The sequence below is a fragment of the Protopterus annectens genome, chromosome 4.part0, assembly GCF_019279795.1.
Source record: "Protopterus annectens isolate FY-2018-M chromosome 4.part0, PAN1.0, whole genome shotgun sequence".
Lineage (NCBI taxonomy): Eukaryota > Metazoa > Chordata > Ceratodontiformes > Protopteridae > Protopterus > Protopterus annectens.
Window position 1 is genome coordinate 1,850,524,833 of NC_056733.1, and position 17,364 is coordinate 1,850,542,196.

At 34.7% G+C, this 17,364-nt stretch overlaps 1 long non-coding RNA gene across 1 annotated transcript in view; it reads left to right on the forward strand.

The window, feature by feature from the left end:
- Window positions 1-17,364, forward strand: part of LOC122800045 — a 541,496-nt gene that overhangs the window by 400,472 nt on the left and 123,660 nt on the right. The window contains exon 2 of the long non-coding RNA XR_006364523.1: window positions 12,446-12,536. This is a non-coding gene — a long non-coding RNA (uncharacterized LOC122800045). The remainder of the gene's footprint in view (window positions 1-12,445; window positions 12,537-17,364) is intronic.

Here is a 17,364-nt window from a genome sequence, read left to right on the forward strand (position 1 = left end):
AGTAGGGTACACTGTGGATGTATTTCCAACAGCACTTTGTAAAATACCTCTTCAGCACACATCTGTACAAACCATCTTATATGACATACAGCTCTAATACATCTGTAACACAGACATCTTGTATAAATCATTTTGATATTCACAAATGACATATAATTATTTACAAAATTCTAGATAGCTGGGCTGGCAGTATCTCTTTTCATGACAGCCTCATTTCTGATTTACCTACAGTTTGACCTTGAGCAAGTCGCTTAGACATACATTGCTTTCAGATTGTTTCTGAAATGAAATTGTGTGCCTAGTGGACCTAATGATCAAAAAATGGGTGTTATTAGGAAACAACAACATTTTGTGGGAATTCTGTTCATAGGAAATATAGTTATTTTATGTTTATATTTACCAGATAGGTCCCACAATATGCACTGGAATGTCCTTATGATTTCCATGATGTGCATAGCAGGCATATATGATTTTTACAATGTGCGCAAGATGTGTCCATGATTTTCATGATATGCACACCATTAGCATGTCAACAAATAGCTTTATAGCTGACAGTATTCAGCTATCAGCTTGAAAAGTAAAGTGGCATGTTTATTGTAACATGCTGGTTAATATTTGTTATGACTACCTGAAACAAGCAAGACAGGTTTTTAATGAAATTTAGAATATTCTACACCAGACTTCAATGGGCAAAGTATCTTAAAACGTGGAAAATATAAAAAAAATACTAATGGGATATTGCAGAAGAAAGTAAGATTGTAATACATGTTAAGATAAAAAATGGGAAAGTGTAGGTTATAGTTTGGCTTGTGAACATTAAAAAATGGAGGTAAATGCAAAAGGGCTGTCTTATATAGTAAATATTTAGGAAGTCAAGTAATGACGTTTCTGACATGAAGTCAAATAGATAGGTGTTTCTGGAGTTAGCACAGGTAAATACAAGCCATTTATTCTCAGTGAGATAATAATACTGTACAGTAATTTCAGCTAGTGCAATGAAATGTAAAGATAATTTGGGTACACCTTAATAGTGGTAAATGTTTTGACAAAGGAGTTAATGGCTCACAATGGAATGGCTAAGCAATCTGTTTCCAATGATGTGAATGAGATTTTTTAAAAGGGTCTCAACTGTGGTGTTTATGAATCTAATCTTGCTATGATTCATGTGTAGGAGATTAATATAATAGTACAAGATAGGTAATAGAAAATTAGTAATAATTGAATGTATGCACAATAATACATGAAGTGAGTATTACCATTCAAGCACACTAGACAGATGATGTGTTTCTAACCTAATGTTTATTTTTCTTATGCCTTATGTCTATCCTTCTGAATTATTTTTCTGAGCAAATCTAAAAATAAAATGATCAGATGGTCATCTGAAGTATTTTAAACTCCTATTTCTTATACCCACTTTCTTAAATAAACAAAAGCTTGTCTTATTATTAAAGAATAAATCAAAGGGAGAGCTATTAAGCATAGTACTAAAATGTCAAAAAAAATATGTGCCAAAGTGTATTTTCATTAGTACAATTATTTCAGATATTGGAACTAACAAATTGGATTTATGTATTTCAGACTAGAAACATGTTTATAGCAGCTGTATGCTACAAGCTAGATAAGGATCATAGTACTGCTTTGTTATAAAACAAAGGGATATTATAGTTTGACCTTGATCTGTTCCATTAGAGCAAACCTGTTGAAGTTGACTGGACACCAGTCACATTAAAAATAAAAAAAAGAATGCAAAACCTCAACCCATATCTCAAATGTTAGCTACTGAAAAGGGCAAAGATTGGTATGCCTACACAATTCGTCAGATACTTAGATAACAGAGAAAATGCTGTATTTTCATGACAGCCTGTCAATAAAGCTATAAGTTATTATGCCAAGAAGAAACTGCTTAACTTACAAGGCAGATACATGCTTCTCTGGAATGAACTGAAAAATGTTATAGCAAATGGTGGATAGGTTAAATGTATCCTATCAGTCCCTCTCACCTTTAGAACTCTACTCAGTAATTAAGTCACCAGATACTTTCACTGCCAATGATTCTTCTGCTGTCTGCAGCTCATGCTCTGACCTCACTTATCATGGATGTCCTTACTATAACTGATTCTCACTCTTCAGGCTTTAGCTCATTCGGCTAACCACCATCAATAAAAGGCTAATATAACATCCTTTTGATAACAAGGTTTTGTCAGGTTCAGGTTATATCCTAGATTTATCCACAGATGAATATTTTCTGTCCCTACCTCTACAATTAAAATAAACACATCCTTATCCACAGGGGCTTTCATGACCAATATAAATCAACTAGAATAATTCACAACCAAAGACATCAAACCTTCATCTCCACACTAGATTAAGCTAATTTACTTCCTTTTTCCTCACCTAGTCTACTAGTAAATCTATCTGGTTCATTCAATACATTATATTGTGTTTAACAATCATTTTTGCCCAAGTTAGCACAAGTTCCACACAGACCACAACACTTCTACTGTCCCAATCACATTAAAATATATTATATGCAGTAACATGAATTGGGGAATCTACAAGGATCAATAGTCAATAACCTTTACAATATATTTGAATCTGCTTACACCAAACTTATTCACATACTTCTGGGCTTTGCTATTTCTAAATCTAGTCTCAGGTATGTTTATGTTGACCTCAGTGGTAGATTCTATGTGTTAGGTTTCAATTGTGCCCTTTCCACATCCAGAGCACTACCTAGTAAGGTATTTCAGGGTCAGATTTTAGGGCCACAGTTACTGGATCTTTTTTTTCACAATATCCCTCAATGAGTTTTTACTTCACCCCCTTATTGTCCCATGAATTGTGAAGATCTTGTCTTCCATTTCTGCATTATCTAGAATGGCAACATTAAGAGTTAACAGGGAGGTAACATTTAATCTCATCAGTATAAACAACTACTAGAAATATACAAGTCATTAAAACAACACCAGTAAAGCAAATCTTATGGAACTAGGCATGTAGTAAAAACTATAATCACTAAAAGTCATTCCTACATCTTTCCACATGAGTTCTCATCTCCCAAGCAAATCACATGTTGTTTATCCTTAGGCCTGTGAATAGAACAAATTATCTACTTTGAAGCCCATGTAAACAGAGCTATATAAAAACTATCTCAGATAGTCCACATCCAATGAAAGGAAACAAAATGATTATTGATAAAAACAGCCTATTATGCATTACCTCAATTAACGCATCTAAAAGTATTTAAAATAATACTTCTCCCAGGTTTGGGAATAACTGTATTATTCAGTCAGCACTATCCAGGCACCTTTCACAAGCTGTCTTGAACATCCAATTCATTCTCAGTTGCAGACCCAAAAACCTGTAGAATTCAATTCTACTTTACAGATAGTAAGTATTCATTCCCTTCTTTGTTTCATTCAGAAAGTAACTAAAATTGTACCTCTTTAGCCTAGCCACTTGTTCCAGCTTCACCACTTTACGCAAAGCACCATCTTTTTTTACGTAAGTAGATCATTAAATCTCACGCTTTACAGCTGACATAAAATGGTAGAGCATTGCTCTCCTTCAGGCACCTTTAAGGTCCTCTCATACATAATGTATACCTATATAACTCCATGTAATCCTTTTCTACATGCACACCCTTTCCACCCACAGGCAGTTATCATATACTTGCATGCTCAGTGAATCAGTGTGTATTTGCAATGCTCTCAACTATTCATATAAGCAGTGGCAATATGACCCTTGTAAATGTTGCAAATATATTCAATTTGCTTTTGCAATTTTATGTATAAAATTTTTGGTTGAAAAATGAACACAGATGGCGCAGTCCACCAGCCACAATAAATAAATAATACTCCAATTTCCTCCCCCTGCAAAGAAAAAAAAATACTGGTCCTTCAGCACTTCTAATATATATATATATATATATATATATATATATATATATATATATATATATATATATATATATATATATATATATATATATATATATATATATATATATATGTATGTATGTATACACACACACACACACACACACACACACACACACACACACACATATATATATATATATATATATATATATATATATATATATATATATATTTATATGGGTCCATGTCAGATGGATGAAAGCACACTTCAATGAAGACCACATCGCCAAGACGACTCCGCCGACAATGGTATGTAGTGCGTACTGGGAGTTAGTCCCATTCCCTCACTGTAGTGAGATCTCAGAGTTGGTATATTTAAGTAGAGGGTGGGGGTGCAGGGGGGCTTGTCCCCCTGCTATACATGTTATGATGTGGTGTTTGAGTGTATTATGGAAATGGGAATGCATTCCATTCCATAATACATTGACTTACCATTGTCGGGGATTCGTCTTGTTGGCAGAGTCATCTCGGTGATGTGGTCTTCATTGAAATGCACTTTCGTTCATCTATATATATATATATATATATATATATATATATATATATGTATACACATATATAGGTAAGTACTATATAGATATATGTATACACACACACACACATATATATATATATATATATATATATATATATATATATATATATATATATATAGGTAAGTACTAGGCCCTTGTGGACCATTTTAAGCCTATCCAATTTCCCCCAAAAGTGAGAACCAAACTTGATATCTTGTGTATGTGAGGTAAACACTTTAACCATTATACCAACTCCCAATATTGCATTCAACTGCTCAACATGGGTCTGATATAAAAATGGCCACTTATCTTCTTAAAAATAATAGTTATATTTCAAATTAAAATTAAAACTATTTTTGTACAAAAGAACCTAGACTTTTGTGGAATTGTATCTGCTCTGAGCAGTTCCAAATGAAAGAATGGTGAAATTAAAGTTTTAAAGCAGACATAATGTTCTTACAATTTATATTTATTGTTAGTACAAGGAAACACTTGAGACAGTAAGTATAAACACGCACACATACACACACACACAGACACACACACACACACACACACACACACACACACACACACACACACACACACACACACACACACACACACACACACACACACACACACACACACACACACACACACCACAATTTTATTTTATAAATGCACAGTGGAAGAGAATAAATATATAATCTCAATTGGATCTTAAATGAGCAAAGCAGTATCTTCCAACCTTTTCCCCTAGCATCTATACACAGTGTATTTAACCCTTCCAACAATGTGCTCTGAGCTAAAAGGTTACGGATCTCTATCAGACCAAGATAAGTAGCTCCCCAAAGTTCTCCTTTATAGAAAGTCCAAACTAATTTTTATACTTCACACATCCTGGGTTTTCAGACAAGTTCTTGTCTCTCTTTTAACAAATGTCCTGAATTTCTCTCTACAGGCAAACCTTCTTTATACATCACTCATTGGCAATTTATAGATTACTGATTTGCATTCTGAAACTTCTCATCCGTATGGCGCATTTAAAGACTCATGCAAATTTTAAAAGTGTCCCCTTCCCATTGCAAAACGCATAGTTTTGTAATCATGTTGATGGAATTTAGGACCTCAAAAAATATGTGTTTTTGTTGGCTAGGCCAGTCCTGTGGTCACAATACAGTGGACTCATTTACAGACAGCACTAACTGGCAGTTTTGTATTGCCATCAGTTTGCATCTCAGCTATTATAGAGGGGCATGGTCAGTTACCAAGCTGAAATGCCTAAGCAATAAAAATACGTTAAGAAACAGGAAACCAACTTTATTAAGAAAAAAAAAATATGGAGGAATATCTCCTTCTGGCATTGTTTATCTTTTTGATGACATGTATAGCACACAATGTGCACTATACCTTGTATGTCTTGAAATAGCACGGTTGCTAAACCTCCCACTGATGCATCTGTATACAGAGTAAATTCTTAATTAGAATCAGGAGTAATTAACGGAGGTTCAGAAAATGGAATCCTTTCTAATTCATTATATACTCTTTCATCCTCAAGAGACAATTGCACCTTGACATGAGCTTATACACATGAGATTTGTTAAAAGACAGGTAGTGCTCACAAAATTAGGCACAAAATTTCTGCAGTACCCAGAAAAGCCTTCACATGTCTTTTAGTACAGTTTTTTTTTTTTCATGAAGATGGTACATTTCTTACTGAAGTTTTAGACTTAGAAGCAGTTATGGTTTAAACATTTGTGTCGTTAACTAATATGTTTTCTAATAGCATTACTTGCCTGTCAAAAGTTTTTGTGATCACTTTGCAATAAGCATTTTCTTAGATTAGGCATAACTCTTTTAAAGCTGTCTGCTGCTAAAATTTCTAGTATTGTTTAATTTACTGCTGCTGTCATGTTCTAGTTATTGCTTTAAAATATGTTTTAAATCATGCAGCTGCTCTCCTACTAGCGGACCATTAAAAGTACAATTATAAAGTTTTATTAGTTGTACTTCACCTGCTTTTAGGTTTTTCAAGCTGGCTAGCTCCAAGCTCTTTTACAAATTTGTTATAGTCCACATATATTTTAATGCATCTGCTATCAGCTAGGATGACAGGAGTTTTGCTGGTCTGCTAAGATGCAGTTATCTATGCTATCATAATTCAGAAAAAAACATTAATTAGGATTCTGGATCATAGTCCTTAGTTATTATTATTATAATCCTATTTATTGGTTCATAGGTTCATAGGTTGGTACTAGTCTATCGGCCCTAGGGTCTATACAAGCCTAGCCATAACAATTCCCTGGCTATAATTTATTATATTTTTTTCTTTACAAGTGCACTCTTAGGATTAGCAACCATATTTTTTAGAAAACAATGCTGCATATTTGTGCTAGAGTCTGCTCAGTGTCTATTTTAGACTCAACAAAATATTTCAGTAAGTGTCCCATTACTGGGATATTCAGGAGAATGCAACCAAAAAAAATCTTGGACATAATTAAATAAAACAAACAGGATAAATTCCTTAGGGAAGCAATGGTAACAGTTTGCAGGGAATTAATAATTCAAAATGTAATGTGCTTGGCAGCAGTGGTATTATAAGAAAAGGTATAGGAACATGGGAACAATATTAGGCATGAGATCATGAGGGCCTACTTTAAGCGGGGTTATCCTACAAGTTATTGCTGAACATTTGTTAGTATGTCTTTTCTTTAAAAACTTTACAGCAGTGTACTGTGCAAGCCTGTAGTGCATTTTCCAGTTTCCCCTTTTCTTCACTGTATTGGAACAGTGGAGTTGGTGCATATATTTTTGTGGGGGGATGGGCTTGTAACCCACTTCAGGGGAGATTTTGTTTTCTATTTTTGCATTTTTTTGTGACTCACCATTTTCTAAAGTAATTGTTTAGCAAATGGCTTACCGAAAAAAGGATTGTTGACAGTTCCAAAAGTAAACCTTTATGTAGGCACACTTAAAGTTTGTGCCTATGAAAATATGTTTACCTCCCAAATTGGGTAGGGTTTTACATGACAGTCCTGGTATAAATCTGTGTCTATCCAGTTATCCACACTAGCATTAAAGGTAAATAGCAAAAGACCATGCTTCATCTCAAAACTAAAAAGACACTTCTTTAATGGATAAAACAAAGCTTTCAGGACCAAGCCTTCTTCAGTGTATAAACAGTTTCACACAGCCACCCAATTTATACATATCATATGATTTCAATGAGCCAATCAACTCCTTTTCTCTTTACACAGATAATTTTAAAGTGCTAATCTAATTTAAAAACAATCTATCCAAACACACTAATAAATAGGAATGCATTCACTATGCCTAAATATGTAGAGAACATAGAAAAACTCTAAAAAGCACATAAAAACATTCTACAATTTCATTTTTTCAATTTAAGAATATGTTTAATGCTCACTAAAGCATTAAGTCCTGGTTGCTTATTGTCTTGTAGCCTTACTATCCATTTGTATTCAGTGACTTCTGCCTTATTACTATTATCCCCTCCTCTGACACTAGGTATAACTTTTTGAATAACTCTAAATTTAAATATGTGACCCAAACCCTTCTCTCTAACACGTCTTGCTAATGAATTAGTAAGAATACCCCTTCTTATATCTGATAAGTGCTCTGAGATTCCCCCTTTCAGCCTGCTATTACATTGCAGACAGCTTAATAAACTACATTTTCAGTATTGCATGTCACAAAGCAACTAAATTCATATCTTCTCTTAATAATAGAATGTAGAAATTCGACACAATTTTTGTATAGCATTAAAGGTAGCCAGAGTACTATATGTTTGACCTGTAGTAGTATCATATTCCAATGTCTGGGAATACATTATGTTAGAAGCCTATTAATTAATTTATATGTTTGCTGTTTTTGTTTGGAAATGTTACACATTCATAAATCAAACTGCACGACAGTCACTCACTCTAGGGATCTTAACCTGGCCTCTGACATGAACAGGTCATGCTGGAGAGATAGATACATTTCCCAGAGACTGCCACTTCTCCAGAACAAGTTACCAGTTCATGTGAAACAGAGCCTTCCCTGACCCTCTTGACACGCAACCTAGATCAATGGATGGGTGACTGCAAATTCACTCCTAGGGTGGTGCCCATGTCCACCATAGACAGTGGCAGTTTTTATTAATTACCACAGACTCTTACCTGTGTGAACTTCACTCACCTAACCACTGACAATTGGGGCAACTTGGGGTAAATATGGTTAGGCTTGTAAAGGGTCTAGGGCCATTAGCCTAGTAACCTTCGATGACCCTATTGACAGTATGGATACAGCATAGTGCATAAAACTCAACATATGAATAGCATTTGCTACAAATATATACCTTTTTCATTCATTAATATTAGTCTATTTTCTTACAAAGAATACTGAAATTATAATTATTGGTAGATAATAAAAAAAAGGAAAATACCCAGGGTAAACTAGGAGACAGAAAAAGAAAAAAAATGCATATCTGAAATTAATAGTGCTCCTGGCGATGGCCATTCACTAAATAGGCACTTATTTGGCTATGCATAATCTGAAATCAAACCAAGCACAAGGGGGTGATGGTCTGCCTTCATAGATATATACATTTTTATCTCTGGCTGCACTACATATGCTCAGGTTGACCTGCACATAGATACTTGAGGGCACTAATGTGCCTCCATCTTAGTGTCAATCTCTCATAACTCATTTTTGAAACCAGGCAAAGATCCTTCAAGTCCAACGAGCTACCTCAGTATGTCTCTATTACATGTTGATATCAAAATTTACATGAGCATTTGGCAGCCCGTGTCTCTGTCATACTGCCCTCTTTGGTGCATCCCAATCAAGTTGATTTTGTGACAGAAAGAGCATCTTTGCACAATGTGCTTAAAGTATCTTTTTTTTTTCAAATGTCCAAAAGCTAACCAATGCAAATGTTATCGTGTAGAGCCCCCCCCCCCCCCACCACCAGATTCTTTCATAGGCAGATATCCAGATGTTCTCAATGTTTCTTTTTTAATTGCAGCCCAGAGGTGTCAGGTTCGCTGGACTGGTAGGGCTACAGCCTTTAGTATACCATTTAATTATATAATTTATTCTATTAACTGAGACATGCAGGAAACGAATGCAAAAAAAGTTTCTACTTTCTTAAAGTAACAGTTATTTTTACAACAATGTGTATCATACTTAAAAACTGTTCTGGTGACAGACACCACATTATGTTGCAATGACTTCCCTTCCCCATCATTTTCCTTCAGCCCCCAATACGTTGGTTATGAGCACTAGTCAGTCCATCTGGGTTTTAGTGAGTTGAGTTTAGTATATGTTTTGCCACTAATTTAAAAGTCTGCAAGAAAAGTGACCACCTACATAGTTCTGAATTATCTTCCTGCTGTCTATTCAATGACTCAAATAATCACTGAGACAATAGTACAGAAACCTACTGACAAGTGTTCTGCCTTCATAATAATGCTTCTTTAAGTCAAGCACAATTCACAACAGTTACACATTTAAATAAGTAATTAAACAAATCACATGATGGACTGAGCTGTTTTTTGATTTTGGTTTTGTGTATTTACTATACTCAGTATTTACCTGCTTGGGATCTGTTTTTTTTTCTTTTAATATAAAGTCTAATTCAACAATAACAAAGGGCCATGTTCTATAGCTAGTATAAGTTCTCACATGACAATTGATGGAAATATATTATGTTTTAGACAATGTATTTTTTTCTGGATGTCAACATATAACTTTTTGATTGCCAAATGGTCTAATGTTTAAATATTTCCAACCGTGTATTATAATGTCTTTGATAAATTCACAAACTTGGTTTAATAATAGTCTGTTTATACAAACTACCACATCATTATTAATTTTATTTAAAATACATATGGTTTAAATAAGTAGGACATTCAGTAAGTAGGGCAGTACCAGCTTGAATATCACACTGATAAGAAGGGATTTGAACTTGTTAACATTTATACCATTACACATTGTTTTACAACAAAATAAATCACTCCCATACTTGATAGGTATATTAGTCAGAAAGTCTGGGATGAAACTGTCATTCTGTTTATTGTTTGTTTTGTTTTGATTGCTTGTCTGTGTGTTTAATAAAGAATTTTTGACTGCAAGCAGACTGTCTACACTGCTTTGATTAATTTTGAATACCTAATAGAGTTAACTATTCCATATAATATTAATAATATTTCAAAATAAGTTTTAATTTGTATTTTTTGATTAAGGACACTGCCATTTTCTGGGTTTTTTTTCTGATTTTTAATATATAGTGATTAGCTAGACATACAGGAATTGAAAAACTTCCACACAGAGAAGTTTCTTACACTGTTCAGTTCCTGTAAAACATTCGTCAACATTGGTGTTTCCATAGTCTTCCATTAACTGGATAACATATTTATTTAATTTATAGAACTATATACTTGCAACTTTGCCTTTGAAAATCACTTTAATTGCAAAGTTTATTTCTGCCCAGGACTCTATGGTTTCCAAATAGAATTGGTTGTTTAACCTTATAATTAGAGGGTTTTGACATTTTTATTTCTATTCTATAGATCTGTTAGATGAGGATGTACTTTTCCTGAATCCCCCTATGTTTTGTGTTTTTTTTTTTTTTTTTCTTGGGTGATGCAACTTTTATCTCACTTTAAGGTATGCTGCACTCGATTTCTGTGTTATAGCTTTTATTTAATAACATTTGTTTTGAATATTGGTAATTTGTTTGTTGGAGTAATACCATTTTCTGGTATCATTTACTAATGTAAAGCTATGATTTGTCAAGAAGAATTCACAGGGTATGGACATTTAATTTAAAGAAGAGACATACAGCAGCAGATAAAGACTAATCAGATGTCTATGGTTTTGCTTGTCCACACCATGGCAGTAAAGCAGTGGTCACTGAGGCTGTTAGGTTGGATAAATTATATGTTTACAACCTGACAGAAATGCTTGTACAGAGCCATTTGTTTGTAGTTTGCATTGTTTGGTCATCTACATAAAAGGTAGATGGATATAATGACATCAGCTACTTAACAGAATCTAGACAAATTGCTAAAAATTACTGAAAATCAACACTGAAACTTGTTTTATCAAACATTAGTTTAAAGCATTTGCTTAACTATTACAAATTTGGAAAGAACAATCTCCCACTGAATTAAAAAAGTATTAAGTAAATGCTGATGTTAAATGTTAATGTGCGTTGGAAGAATAAAAGCATTTACTTTGCAAGGTTAGCAATTTATCTCATGCATTTGGACAATTTACTTAACAGCATACTTTAAAGAACTATGTGATTTTTTGAAAGCATCATTGTTTTAGAATTAATTACATGAAGCAGATATTATTATAAAGCATTTATCTCATGATTCTGTAATCAGAGATGTATCAGGTTAATTGATATTGTGTCAAAATTAGGACTGACAACATGAGATAGCAAAGATGTAAGAGCTACAAGCTTGATGTTAAGAGTATGATGTATATCTTTTTCATGACAGAAGCACATTTTTAATGGTGTATAAGTGTTTTGCCTGAATAGTTCTGACAACCTTCTCCTTACCATAACTCTAATTATAAAAAGTGACGAGAAAGTATTGCATTAAATGGAATTAATTATCATTTCTTGTATGTAAAACAAGCACTGTACAGTTATTTAAGAATAAAGGAAGTTTATTTAAAAGAAGCAGTATCGTTAAAGAAAACTGAAAACTTAAGTGCTCATCCTTTGGGCTTAACCTTTCACTTGGATGTTAACATTATTAGAAGAAGAAAAAGAACTTTAAAATTCATTTCCCGAAATGAATAAAATGAATTTGTGTTTTTGCTGCACTTAGCATGTATATTTTCTTTACTGATGGCAATCGTATGTAATACAGGTTTCTGCTGTTAAATCATTATCATTACATATGCTTAGCTCTGATGCCATGATGATAGTGGCTTTTGACTGTTACTTCCTCAATCAAAGTAATTCATTGCTTCTCATTTTTTCAGGGTGCAGAAGAATTGATAACTGCAGTCAACACTTGGACAGATAACATCACTTTTGTAGCACATGAAGAACTAATACCTTACATTTCAGAAGGTACATATATGGAAAGATTAGCTTGACTGTTAGCCTGTAAGGAGGCTTATTCATATGTTACATAAATTAATATTTACAAGCAGTTCTGCATTTGTTCATTCATACATTTTTATGTGGATCTAAAGGGATTTATCTACTGACATTTGCAAGGTCATATATGTAAGCAAAGGTTTTGTAGAGGAGAACATATAACTGTCACATTTGCATGCTATAGACAGAAAATATAAATTGTTTAGAAATGAAACTTAGCAAGTTTGATGAATACATCTATTTATGTCATTTAGTTTCTTTTGCCCACCATTTAATCATTTGCCATTTATCATTAGAGTTGTCGGGAACTATGATGCAGGTGAATGCCCTCACAATAATTACAGATTGTTCCCTTTAGCTCTCTCCTTTAGCACACATCCTATTCTAACCTCTTTTACAACCAGAAAAGAATCCATGCCTGTTTCTAGTTAAGAATGTCTTTGTCTACCTACTAAAGTATTCACCATTTTATTAAAAATCACTCTTCCATGTATTTCATATTCATGCAGCCAAATTAATACCTAGAGACCTCTGAGATACCCACAAATCAAGAAAGTTTCTAAGAGGGTAAAGAATTCAATGCACATCATAAAGTTTTAACTATTGCCATATAAAGCAAAGTGTTGTCCTGCAAATACCTGTACCACTTTTCTCAATGGCCCGTTGAGGCTTTTTTTCAAAGCAAGTGACAGCTAACATTCCCACATACTGCAGACATCTGGGAACAAGAGAAAAGTCTATAGCAGGATGACGTAGATCTTCTGAAGGTCATGAGAATTAGAGGACATTCTTTTCAGAATAACAATTAGACCTCAATCAATACACTAATTAGAGCAAGGAATTAGAAATGTTGAAGCTTATAAATGGTGAAGGAATTTGATATATAATAACAAACATCCTCTTCTGCAAAGCTATAAAGAAACACAGAAATCTATATGTTTTCTGTCTTTTCAATAACCTGTGAAATTTTAGCACTGTATAGCCATGAACTACAAATCGTGCCTTTGCTCTCAGTGTCATTTCAGGTGGGCATGAATGGAAAGTACTGGTAAGAAACCCATATACTGAATTTACTGATTATATATAACCTTTAGTATCAGAACAGAGTCTTCTGATTTTTTCTTTTTTTTAATATCATAAAACATAAAACATATCTGACTCCACATCTCAAAAATAATTTAAATAACAATACTCTTACTGCAGAGGTTATACATACAGTTTAGCTTAATTGTGTTCAATTTATTTAAATAATTGTGAATTTGCTCATGTTTTTATTAGAGAAAAACTATTTTTGTGTTTCCTGAGTGGTAGGATACAGCATGGCCACTTTTCTGTAAAGTGCAAACATTTTCAGTCATATTAATTTCTGTAGGAACAGTTTGATAAATATTTTGCTTAGTAGTAAATCCCCTTGTTTGTCATATCAGGATGCTTACTGCATGCTGCATTCGGCACAACACGATTATTCACTGTTCCTGTAGTGAAGTGCCACTTGATGGCAGTGAAGCTCCAGCTATTGCTTCTTTAACCAGTGGTGACAGTGATGGTGGCCAGCTAATGGCTGAATCAAGGGACCCCATGTGGCAGCCTCATGCATGGTACAAGATGTAGAAGTCCAATCCACTGCTATGGACCATGACATTAAGATGCTGGTTCCATTTCTTTAATATTACATTGGTTACAGTTGATTCCTGTAATGTTTGCGGTCAGCTATGCTATGTGGTACATGACCTACTGTCACTGTATGTTAGACAGTGTCATTACTCTTTAAAGAATTTTTTTTTTTTTAATGAACAAATAATCAGTTACTGTATGTGTTTTGTTTGTTATACTCCAGTCTGATGCCTGTCAAATGTGATCTGTATTGTTAACGGTAAATACATAAGGAGACATATAAAGGGTTCTGGTATGAAACACCAACTTTGTGAAAGTCAACATTCTGAAAGGATAGAAAAATGGCTGAAATCCAAAACAATGAAAAATAAATTTTTAGTTATTTTTTTGCAGGGAGGCAAGCCTCCCACACCCCTTTGCTTATCTCAACTCCAAGTCACACCAATTTTGAAGAAGGAAGAGATCTCCCTAGATAAGTGAATCATTGTGGTTGCACACCTAAAAACTTAACTAGCAATGGTTTTCTAGGGAAAACATCGTTCAGCGTTATAACACTGATCTTTTTTTTTCAGCATGCTGCTAAAGATTGAGCAATTAGTCCTTGAGCATGCATAGTGGAGCCAGTGCAATGACTCTATGAAATGTAATGCTCATGTAAAGTTATTAAAAAGTACTGTTTTCTCTAGTAGGGCACAGCAGGAATGTTTATTACCTGTCACTTTTTCAGGCTACATTACAGAAATAACATAAAGGAATCTGTATGCTGCATCTACAACAGAAAATGGAAAGTGTGGTGTTGGGTATTGCTATATGGTAGTTGCTTAGGTGAGACTGCACATCAGATTACATAGTACTTTCATAAGCCCCAATCCTGAGTGCCATCAAAACTAATAAATAGTCATCAATTGTGCAGTCCTAAGGGTGAAGTGGCAACGGCACAGGATTCACTGAAAGGATTTATCAGAGTAGCATTTGCATGACCTTATATGTACATTCCCCCCCTACAGTACCCACATAATACTATTGGGAGTAATACTTCCCAGAATCATCTCAAATCTCCTCAAATTTTTATCCTTCTGCCCAGTATAAACATAGTTTTATACATGTTATAAGTAGATCTGTATTTATATCCATGCATGAGTTTTATCTATGGAGGGGTCTGCAATGCAATAATATACCTAAGGTGTCATACACAATATTCCCTAATGATAGTGTTAGTTGTGGTCCTTGTCAACAAGAGCAAATGTTGGTTTGCGAGCTTGATGCTGACTTACTGTGATGCAGTGATCTGATGGATGCAGGGAAAATTCTAGATACTGATCTAACCATGTTGTGGGACTGAGACCTTGACTTTGAGGTTCTACCACAGGCTGTGGAAGGTTGAAATGACCTGCATGTCTTTTTTTGTGTTATGCCACTTGTAACTGCTGTAGCATACCTTGAGAATCAAGTGGTATATGGCCTATGCAGTCCCCCATGCGTGTGGATGCTCCCCTGTCCACATACAGCTGTACTTCCCATGTGAGTGTGATAATCTCTTCTTGTGTGCCCATTGCGGTGGAAAGGGATGCTCTGTGTGCCAACATACTGCTCATGAGAATCATCATGGCATTGATCATGGCCTCCACTATTCCGAGGAACTGATGAAACACTGCACATATACCTTGCTGTACTCTAACTCTGTGTTAGTGGTGTGAGCCTGAACAGTATCACAGCATACCTACTGCTGGGTAATCAAGGCCTTGTATTCCTCCAGAGGTAATTTTGACATATGCCTGTTTGACTGGCACCCCTTTTCACAGGCTTCCCAGTGGATACTGTTAACTTTGAAATTGTTGTGTCTTCCTCAGTGTTTGTTTTCTTGTTCATAAGAGACTGGAGTTGAGCAATGTGTTGCCCACCTTCTTCAATCTGAATGTTATATCCTCTTTCTGTTGATTGTGTGAGCCCATGCCACTGTTAAGGAGTCTTGTGCCTGTTGTGGGGTAGGGAGGGGGGGGGTCCTGCTAGTACACTTTGTGTGACTGTGCATCACTGCCCTCAGGTTGTGTCATGAATATGAGAATTATGGCATCACTGTTGACACCCATTATGGTCTCAAGTTCAGTCTGTTGTGGAGGTGCAGTGGAAGTGTCTGCTTTTGGTGCTGAGGATGCGATGGGATAAATGATGACATGTAGTCTTCTGGTAAAGAGAATATATTTATGTATAAAATGATGATATATACACTTGGAAACAATGCGAATTTTCTTGCATACTTAATGTAGATGGAGTGTCTGGTGATATAAAATGTAATGTTATGCATATATACAGCTATCCTGAACAGTATATATCAGTATGAAGTATTGCTATCACCTATGCACTAACATTCCTGTGTGCCACACTGTGGCTGTGATATGATAGTACTGATGCCCACAGCTCCTCTCATGATTTCTGTGGCACTGTCATCTGCATCATACTTCCCAACCCTTATAGAAAGAAGGGATTCCTTATCAGGTGCTAATGGCTGGAAGGTGGTAGGTCACCCATCAGTGCTATTGCAGGCAATTGCATTTTGTCTAGCTTTTGTCCTTGCACTTCCCACAAGTTCATTTGTTTGTTTTTTGTTTGTTTTTTTTTGCTGTGCCAGTGTGAATTCCTTCCCCATGCAGCATTGATGTCAGCCACTACTTGTTATTTTAGCTCTCTCTCATTTTCCAGAGAGTTGCCATATGTCCTGTCAGCTTGCTTTAGTGTGTGGTTCTATTCAGTCCTGAAGTTCTCTCTCTAAACTCTTGCTCCCTGCCGCTCTACTATGTTGTAACCTGAAAGCATTAATCAAGGGTTGCAATTAAAATTGACTTACCTGACTTACACTACTCTCACACTGAGACTCTTCAATAATACATATTGTAAATGTATATTTAATGTTGTTTTACATTTTTCCTCAGGTCTTATTTGCAACTAGCAATTTATGGATAAAGTTATAATCAGGCTAATTAATTTTATGCTGATATAATACCTGTTTGTAACCTTTATAAAGACCAGACAGAACTAAAATACATTGTACGCACTCAAAAATGACACCTTACTCTTCACTAATACACCAGTTCTTAACACTGTAAAAAAGTTCAATGTAAAAAAAATCATTTATGTTTTACCCTACTGATAAAAATATATTTTGGATAATCTAATCTTACTGAAT